We start from the raw sequence: 11,050 nt of genomic DNA on the forward strand, positions 1-11,050 counted from the left end.
TATTATATGATTGAAAGCTAGAAAAAGGGCTGAGATGATGAGATGCAAGATGACCAACTAAAGACTCAGCCATTCAAATCCTGTCACTAACCTTAAATGGCTTAATCCATCAAGTTGTAAATAGATAGGTACCAGATTCAGCATTGTTTCACTAGCTTGCAGTGTTAAACTCAGTTTATCTTTGATGAAGAGAGAAATGAGATTTGCAAAGCTGATTTATCCTACATAAACTAAATGGGTTTTTTTAGTTGTATGGGATTGGACATTTGTAGGAATATATTGCCTTAACTGTCACATTATCTTTTCAATTGTTTAACTGTTTTTCTCTTTTTCACTTAACACTTTCAATAACACAGAATAAAATTCTTTTTAACAAAGTTATTTTATAAATAAGTCATCATTAACTCACACATACATACACACACACATATATATGAATAAAAATGCAAATGACAAAGTCACTGGAATATCATTTAGCAGTTTAAATCTGTTACTAGAGTTTCATATATCTGTGGTCAAAGAAGCTTCATTTTCAATAGTCCAGTTCAGTTAATTGCAAGTATTGCAGAGCAGTAAGTATAATTTGCTACCTTTGCAAGTCGCTGCTTCACTATAAAATAATAAAGGTTTCACTGGCTACCAATACTTGATTCACTTCAGAAAAAGCTAGCTGCAACAGACTAACATCCTATTCAGAGTGTTATGTTTCATAAAATGAAATGGGTTCCATCTAGAAAATTGAAGACTTTTATGTTCTATAGTGTTCACCATAGATTAGTTTTAAAATATATTGCTTTCTTTTGATCAGTTAAAAGAAAGTTTTACATTTAAAGAAGATAGACATATGAACTAGTGACTTTGTGCCCTTTTTAAGCATATAACTATTTTTTCCTTGCTTATAAATTTTCTGTATTCAAAAAGAAGTTGTTTCCAAGAATATTAGTGGGGTAAATGAAGTGTTTTGGTTTCTGTGTTTAGTATATCAGGATATCTAGCTCTCTTGTTCTACAGAACTTTAAAATACATTGATTTCTTTTGATCAAAAATAAGTTGTTTTATATTTTAAGGGAGTTGGAAGAAGTAATACTTATATCCTTCTTAACGGAAGTGGTGGTGGTGGTGGATATCCATTGTTAAATTATGGGGATTCAGTTGTTGGATCATCTAAATTATTTGCTCTTGAATTAACAAGAAAGTACTCTTAACATGATTCTTAGACAAAATCAGCATGACACAGTATGTAACAAGGTTGTGCCTTTTGAATTACAGGTACTGGCCATATGATGGACTTCTATATGACTTCTGTCTCCCCAATTTCATTCACAAAGTATGGGTCAACCCAGGGCTATAGAAAATGACATTTGCCCAAGATGCCATACAGTGGAATTGAAGCAGGGACCTTGTGGTAGTGAAATAAACTTTTTAACCATTTGGCCACACTGCACTCATTTAAAGGAATTAGTGGCACAATATTAGTAAGGGAAAAGAGTAGAGTTGATTGAATCGACTCTATTATATTGCTAGTTGCTAGCACTAATAATAATACTGATTTTATTGTTAATTAAGCACCAAGTCAATATTTTACAGATGAGGAGATATAGATCATTGGATCAATACATTAAAGGTATATAACTTATCAACTCAAGAGGACACAACAGAATATGAAGCTGAATGCAAGGGAGTGAAATTAAAAACAGTGAGACATTTAGTTTGATATTGTACTGTTCCTAGGAACTATTATTTTACAGTACCTTCACACACAACACAAGGCCAATTTTGTAAAAGGATGGATATATTCAATCAAATCAACATAATACATTATTCATACTTATTCCATTAACCATGGTAAAATGAAAGACAAAATCAACTGAGGTGGAATTCAAACTCAGAATGGAAACTGGCAAAACTATACACTGCAATGCATTTAGTTCATTTCTCTGTAACAAATCTGCCAACTTGCTGCTACACAGCACCAAGCAATACATTTATAGAATCCAATAGATTTCCAATGATAATGCTTATTTTTGTAAGAAGAGGAAATATTTGTTGGATCTCTGTATCAAAGATAAGTTTGAGACTTTGAGAAAGCTGCTTTGATCAGTGATCTAGTACTGGTTAGTGGTAGAATGAAAATGCCATTAGTTAACAGCAATTCACATATTGGCAAGGAAACTGAAGTATGGATGAGACATTAATTTTAATTTATCTTTCAAGAAACTCAATATTTTAACAATGCCTTATGTTGTTTTAGGAGCAAATAACTTCTTTCATCAGTTTACCTAAATGTGAAATTGTAATACCATACAGTTCACTGAATGATTGTTAATTAGTAATGACTTGTCTTAAATCCTCCATGTTGAAATTTTGATGATGGAGCATTTTTGGAAATATTTAAGATGAGGATGTTTCTGAAAACTTCAGAGAGTCCATGATAAACAGAAATTAGTTCAGATTTCATATAAGTCTCTCTTAGGTTGGAACACAAATGGGATGGCAGTTTAATGCAGGGAGATATTCTCAGGTTTGGACACTATTACCAGCAGCTAGGTAAATTGAGGTATGTAAAATGAAGTATATAGTTTTAACACATAATGAAATGGAGTGAATTTGAACTCATGATTTATAAGTTGATAGAATGATAAAGTATCATACTTTATCCACTCTACTATTTTGCCATTACTCTTACAAGTGTTACTGCAAGAACTTTCTGGTATTAAAAGATATCTGACACATATCTAATTTGTACTTTTCATTTACGTAAAAGTTACTATAAATTTATTGCAGATTATGAAGTAATTCTGTCCATCCAAGGATGAATTCATTCATTCATTTAATGAATCCAATTTATCAGCTGATCTCAGTAAATCTGGACCTAACCTAGTTACTCAGCTGACAGTTGGAGTGAAACATATTTATTTCTTTTTTTGCACCTACCAAAATATAACAACAACTGGGCTCAGGCCATATTGTCATGTCTATGAAGAGAAAGAGAGGTCTGGGGATACTTGTAATGTTTATTGAGCAGTTTTGTTGCTCATACTGTGTGAATGTGTAGGCCTCAGAAAAAAATGCAAAATGCAAAATTTTTAATAAATATGTATGAATGTGTGCATATGCAAATACACACACACACACACAGACATAAGTACAATATACAGTAGACCATGCTGACAGAGCTGAACACTAAGAGCTTAGGAATAGGTTTAAAATGAACCACACAAAAACAAAATATATGCAGTCAGATGTAGCACAAGGCCAAATAGTAGTGGGGAGTGATGAAATCAATGAGATAAAGGAGCATGTCTCCTTAGGTCACACAATGAATATGAGCTGAGATATGGATGCTGAAATCTCAAAGAGATTAAGAGCAGGGTGGAAGGCCTTTAACTCAATAAATGATGTGCTCCAAACAAAGCTAGACAATGCCATATGTACCAGACTCTTCAATAGCACCGTCCTACTTGTGCTCTTATATGCAAATGAGACATGGGCTACTATGAAGAGAATAGAACATTGGTTGGCTATGATGCAAAGGCCCATGGAAAGATACATGCTAGGAATATCACTAAGAGAGCACATTTGAAATGAGATAATTCAAGAATGGACATGTTGCAAGGCTTACAAACAACAGGTGGACCCATGCAGCTGCTGAGTAGTAAGTATCCAAGAGATCAGAAAGGGCTGCTTAGAAGGCCACCATGTTGATGAGAAGATGATTTAATCAAGCAATTTGGGTTGAGATGGAAAAAAATGGTGCCATCAAGACAGAATTGGAAGTACATTGTGACCAGCAGTGTATAACAGCATCTGATGGTTTGGTCAATATCATGATATGTATATATATATATATATATAAATACAAATAATATGTGAGTATATGCATATATACGTACATGTATGTACATACCTACATCTATATGTATATATAGATGCATATCTAGGTACAGGATGTTGCAAAAAAACGTGGACAAAATGATAAACAGTGCACAGAAAACACACAGGCCACATAGAGAACATTTCCTTCATCAGCTGTCACCATTCTAAAACTAAGCGTTTTAATAAGTAAATAAGTTCTTGAGTTAACATTCATATTAATAAATGGCAGAATGATGGGTTAAATAAGGCCTGAGGGTATTTAGTTATGGCATTTTACCTTCTGCAATTAAATCCTGTTATGGGTGACTTTTCCTGTCATCTCTCCAGGGCCAACAACAGAGTGTATTAGGACTGATTCATTCACCTATACTCCTTTCTTATAAATTTTGTGCCCAAATAAGAAATTAATCTCTTAGTAAGCCGTGTCTGTTTGCCAGGTTGTGATTTCACTTTCTCACTTCAAATACTTTCTGGAAAGACACAAAAACTTTCCATGGACATTTCATAAATTATCCATTCTGTTTTATGGAGTGGCTATGGGGGCAAAATAACTTTTCAACAAAGTGTCTTGAAAGCTAATAAATGTTAAATAGTTGCACTTCAGAATGATTTCTATTGGTTTTGCCTGAATCAGGGAATACCAGTCTTGTCTCAAGGCCAAAAAATTCAGCACTGAACTGCAGACTGATCAGATTCATCAAAAGAAACTTCAAATGTTTAGTTAAAATGTGGAAGTCTATGACTTGCATTAGAAACCGATGCACACACAGATATTGCGATTAAATATGTCAGTCATCACTAACAATACTTAAAACTATTATAGTGGCTAAATAGAGATTAACACTACTATTAAACCCATTTACATACGAGGCAGAAATAATATGCTGATAGAATGAGAGTTGAGAGAAAAGAAGAGAGAGACAAAGAGAAAGAAGATAGAGATTTATTTGATAGCTTTGATTATAAAGAATTTATAGAAGTGCAATAAAGTTTATTTTTATGATGGTAGTTAATGTATCAGGTCATTAATAATTTCTTTGCTGACCTTAAGGATGTTTAAGATTGATTTCCACTTAAACTATTCTTTAATAGTGCTTAAATTAAAAACTTTTAAGTTGTTCTCTTCTTATTTCCATTATGTACTATATGTTCCAGTTAGAAGCCATAATAGGTTGGATGAGATAGATGCCTTTTAAGAATGAAGTTCAATATCTGAAGAGAAAGACTTTATTTAAAGAGGGTTTCAGAAAATTGTTATCAAAATAAGCAGCCTTTAGGGTGAAGATTAATTCTAGACTATTTCAAATTACTTCTGTCATGAATCAAGATATTTCCCCTCAATCTGCATAAAGATAATTTCTAAAGAAAGGACTTTAATTTAAAATTTCAATCAGAAATTTTAGAGAGAAATTATGCTACAACTGAAATAACTTAAAAGAACTAATTTTAGTTTTAGCCTAAGGCTACACTGATGAATTCAGACTACAGAGCTGCTCAATGGTATATACAGAGGAAAGAAGAATGATTATATGAATTACTGTATTATTTGGTGGTAAGAAACTCTATTAAGGAATTCCTTGATTGTGTAGTGTAAGAAACCAAAAAAAAAATTCTGACAGCAGTCAATTTTAAATATATCAATTGATCATTAGCGGCAATGATGGAGACTTATGACCGTAACTGTAATGGATATTTTGGTAGCTGGAATAGGAGTATCAGTGAAAATTTAGTCGTTATAAAGTGATTAGAAGGATGAATAGACTGGAGTTGCTTTGGTACTGCAAGTTAATGAAACACTTGACAATAATACTGTGCTGATATTAATTACAGTGGTGGAATATACCACTCAAAGGTGAAATAAGCAATTGAGAGTTAAGTGTCTTCGCCATGCAGAAGTGATGTCAAAATATGAATTACCAATGTCTTGTATGATAATCTGGTACCTTATCAGCTTGATCATCCACACACTTAACTGAATTAATAATGCCTCAAGGGTCATATAACAACTGAAACTTGGTTTTATTAGATAATTATTATTATTTCATGTCAATTACTGCAAAATGTACTAAAAACATTCAATTTCAACCTTTCAGTCTAATGAGCTATTAAAAAGAATTTGATCAAACAAAAATACTGAATAAATTTACTTTCCTTGTTATGTAGCATTGTGGGGCTTTCATCAGTTTCTTTTAATTATATACATACACACACACATACATATACATTTACACACACACACACATATTGAGCAAGTTTTTTATTGAAACTAAAACTTTGTCTTATGACATGAGTTTCATGCTGCTAGAATTTTAAATTAAATTTAGTGTAAATTTACCTAGAATTCAATGGTAAATAGACGTTTAAAATTTAAACAAAGCAAAATATGTACGTGTACACATAAAAATATACAAACATATAGGAATGTATGTATGACAGAATATAAAAATGTGAGAAACTGGTTTTCATATTTTTATTACTTATCACACACTCTTTATAGTTGCATATTTTGCTATGTTTAAAATGTAAATATATATTGAAGAATAGTTATGGACATATAGAAATGCAAAATATTCAGAATTCCTATTCTATTTGAACATCCTATAATATAAAAACTAAAAATATATGAGGTAGAAGCTGAAGCTCCTGTTGAAACCAACATGTATTTTTGACATACATGTTAAAAAGGCAGTGAAAAAAAATAAAATAAAAATAGAAGCATTTGTCTAGTTTTTACAGAGTCAATTCTCAGTGAAGTAAGTGAATTTTCTGAAGACAACATCGTTGCAACACTGTCTAAATATTTCTTAAAACCAAATATTAAACACCATACCATTTTCAGAATCCCACAACACTTAATGTGCTAACAACATCACTGACAAGAACAACAACAACAACAACAAAAAAAAGCACAAAATCTTTACTCTAATGTGACAAATAAAACCAAAAACAAAAAAATCCCAGCTAACCTGAAGAGTGCAAGTGAGTAAGAAATGCAGCTATTTGTGAAAACAAGTGCATTTGCATGCCTGGGTTGGTGAGCTAAGAGCATGTTAAAATTTGGATGGGCACAAAGATATCTACACTTACCACATCACTAAACTGAGGCATAAATTGATTAATATACACATAGGATATGTATCTATGTGCCTATATATATATCAGATTTCTCACATTCAAATAAGCCAATAAATATATATATATATATATATATACACACACACATATATATTTATAATACATATATATGTATTTATATATATATGTATGTATATATATGTACATATATATACATACATACATATATATATATATATATATGATGGTATGAATGTGAGTAGGTGTTTGTTATAAAGGGAGGTGAACTGATGAGTCAAAACTAAACAGCAATGTCAGTGATAATATTTTAAAAACAGGTAGCAACCTTTATAGAACAGCCATTGATGATGAGGTCAGACCTACCCACCATACAGAGAATATATGTATATATATATATAACTCTAATTTTGTGGGGGTAAGACAAAAGTTTAGCAACACTATGTAGTCAAAAGTAATTTTTTTTGTATTCTTTTTAGAGTCTCAATAGCTAAAAAAATATGAAAGAAAGAAAGAAAAGTTTATTTTCATTCATATATATATATACACACTGAAAAGATGCGTTTTATTAAAGGAAAAATGTTTTACTTCTAATTTTACTTAGCGGGGCTCTTAAATGGAAAGTTTTAGTGCAATTAATCATGTTTGAGAATGTAAATTGAACAAAATGCACAATCAGCTTGCATTATGACTTATGATGGAGTATTATGGAACATTTGAATAAAAGTATAAGAAGAAAATAAGAAAAGAAAGCATAATTAAGAAAAAAGAAACAAAACAAAAAGAACTCTGAACATTTGATACACTGGATACACTCTTCTTAATCTGTGATGAATATTTCTTGGACTGACAGGGAAAACTAACTCATTAATGTTTTCAACCTAATATTACTACACAGAATAATAATAGTTTCAGGTGAGTATGGTTAAATTATTACTCTATTAGATACGAGTTAAAAAACAACTTTTTAAGCTGGCCAAATTAGCAACTATAATTGTATATTCTAGTCTTGCAATAACTATTTCATCTTTTGCTTATTCTTTTCAGAAAGTAGGCGTTTGAATATGTCTGACTGCTATTTCTAGCAGGCTGAGCATCCATGTCATTCTTAGGGAAGATGATATGTTACTCAAGGAGTATCACACACCCAAACCCATAAAATCACATGCAAAGCCAAATATGTTCTGATCATTGGATTTTTGTTTATGCTATGTTCTGATTATTGGTTTCTTGTTTTATAAAATAAAATACATATCTAACACTATTAGTAATGTGAATGCTGAAGAATTAACATTTTTAAAATTAAAATGAATAAGAAACCTAGTACTTAATTCCCATTAATCTTGTGTTCAAATCCTAGCACATACAAATATCTGTCTATACCAATGGTTTTCAGATTATAAACAAGCTGACTTGGTTTTGATTTCCATGCCACAGGTCTAATTACACAAGTAATAATGTTAATCAAATAATAATTATTTTTGGTTGTTAGAAATATCCTAAGACGTTAATTATCATTATTGTCAGATGTTTAGCAGTACCATGCTATGTGTATGTGTCATATATATGTGTAAACACAACACAATATATATATATATATACATATATATATATACACACACACACACATGTATGTATATACATATACAAATGCATATATATATATATATATATATATATATACCATCATCAACATCATCATTGTTTAATGTCCACTTTCCATGCTGGTTTATATACACATGCATATGTATATTAATGTATAATATATATTTATGTGTATACATGTATACATATATATGAACATACATGTGTATATATAACATATGCATATGTACACAAATACACACATACTATATGTGTATGTATATATGCACATATGTATATATATATATTTCGGAAAACAAACATGTGAGATATTGAAAATGTTACATTCTATCTTATTCGTGTCCTTCTTTCATTTTCATTGCAAGCTGTTACAGGTAAAAAAATCAAATGACACCAACAGGTGACATATAATTACAAGGACTTGAGCTAATGAACAGGCACATGATTCTCACCTGCAAAAGAACAAACACACTTAAAAAGGGACCAATTATACTTACCAGAAGCACAGAAAAATAAAACCAATCAAAACAAAATGATAGAAAGAAAAAAAATCATTCAAATAAAGTTTCCAGGTTTGGTGTGTCTCAATTTCAGGTATTTTATGATTACTATTAATATAAATGTGCCAAAAAACACATGGATGCAAACAGACATCATACACACACGCACCCCCACCCCCTCACACACATTTACTCAAAGGATATGAAATATCAAAGTAACTTTATTATTTGCTGTTAACATATGTTCTGGTAATGTTTAGGTAGATAAAAATAATAATTTTCTATAGTTTTTCACATTCCATTGTTCAAAATAATCTGGGATTTTTGGTGACTGAATTTATATTATATATACATACATATACACATACATACATGCATATATATATACACCCATATATATATATATATATATATATATATATATATATGTACATATATATATGTACATATATATAAATATATTTATATATATATGTACTTCTACATGTGTATACACATGTATATATGCATATATACATACATACATATATATATATATATTTATATAATTATGCATTTACACATGTATATATATATAAATTTTATCCTTATTGATAAGAAGAATTTTGATATTGTTATGATACAGTAGTTATGGTAGATTAAAAATCATAAAGTTTGAATGTATTGTATTACAAGAAATAATTTTATTTATAATTATTTTAAATAAAATTTGAAATATTATTTTTTGTTTTCATGTTTTCAGTGTTAGAAGTATGGAAATATAAATTTTCAAAATTCTAGCCACAGAATATATTTTATCTAATATTTTTGTATTTATGTAAGTCATAACTTTGAAGAAAATGGCTTTGCTAAGCATGAAAATATCAAATTTTGGAGCTAATTATTAGGGAACTTATAACATCTCGCAAAGTTGGTGAGCAGCTCGTAATTACTGAAGTAATATTTATAATGTAAGAATAGAATTTTCTAGATTATATTTTCTAAGTTTAGTAGTGAGTTAGTTTAAAGAGTAAGATGAAAAGATTAGAAAAAGAAAGTTCTATTCTGGATTAACTGTAGAAATGAGAAGGGATTGCAAAACAAAGAAAAAAAAAGTTTGAAGAGAACAAAAATAATAGGAAAAAGACAAACAAAAATAACAATGAAATCAATTTTATAATCACTTTGGAAAATGCATTGCTTCCTTTTTTTCTTTCTTTTTTTAAAGCAATGCTTCTTTTCAGTTATAACTGTACATCTTTCTGGTTATGAAGGTTGCTATAAAAATAGGAATATCATGTGAAGCAGAAAGATTGATGGCAGATGCGATGTTTGTAAATATGTTGAGTACGCAGTGTATGTCAAGGTTAAAGAGAAACAAGAAGACATGGGTAAAACTGGAGCAACGGAGAAAGCATGGAATATTTTGGGAACATTGATGGTAAGATTAATATTAGTCTGGCAATAAAGATTGGTTGGTTTGATGTAAGGAGGCTGTGTATTGGAATAAGAAATACAGATAATGTGGCAGGCCATAGCAGATGGAGTTAAAAGCAAAAGGATTAGCAAGTTTTCATCAAATGCTTTTTCTATTGTAGAGGTCAACCAACAATGAAGAAGGAAATTCGGTCCATCAAAAGCTCTAAAGATTTCATTTGTCTTCAAGAATTTATTCAGTGTTACAATTTGTGGAGTTTTGTTGTGGTTCAGAAGTTGTTCAATGTACAGGTGAACACTTTCAGTGAATTTTAAGTTGTATATGTAGGATATAGTAAAAGTCCTTCCAAAATAAAAAAAAAAAAATGCCTTTTATTTATTTCATTTGCCTTGATTTGAACAGGAAAATAGAAAAACCTAAGCTACAAGGTAGAAATTTCTTACATATGTCAGCTATACATGGTTGACTGGTTAAGCAGATGTAACAAGATTAGTTAGGATAGGAGAGAGAGAGAGAGAGAGAGAAAGAGAGAGGGAGAGAGAGAAAGAGAGAGAAGACT

This window comes from Octopus bimaculoides, chromosome 2 (genome assembly GCF_001194135.2).
Source record: "Octopus bimaculoides isolate UCB-OBI-ISO-001 chromosome 2, ASM119413v2, whole genome shotgun sequence".
In the NCBI taxonomy this organism is placed as follows: Eukaryota; Metazoa; Mollusca; class Cephalopoda; order Octopoda; family Octopodidae; genus Octopus; species Octopus bimaculoides.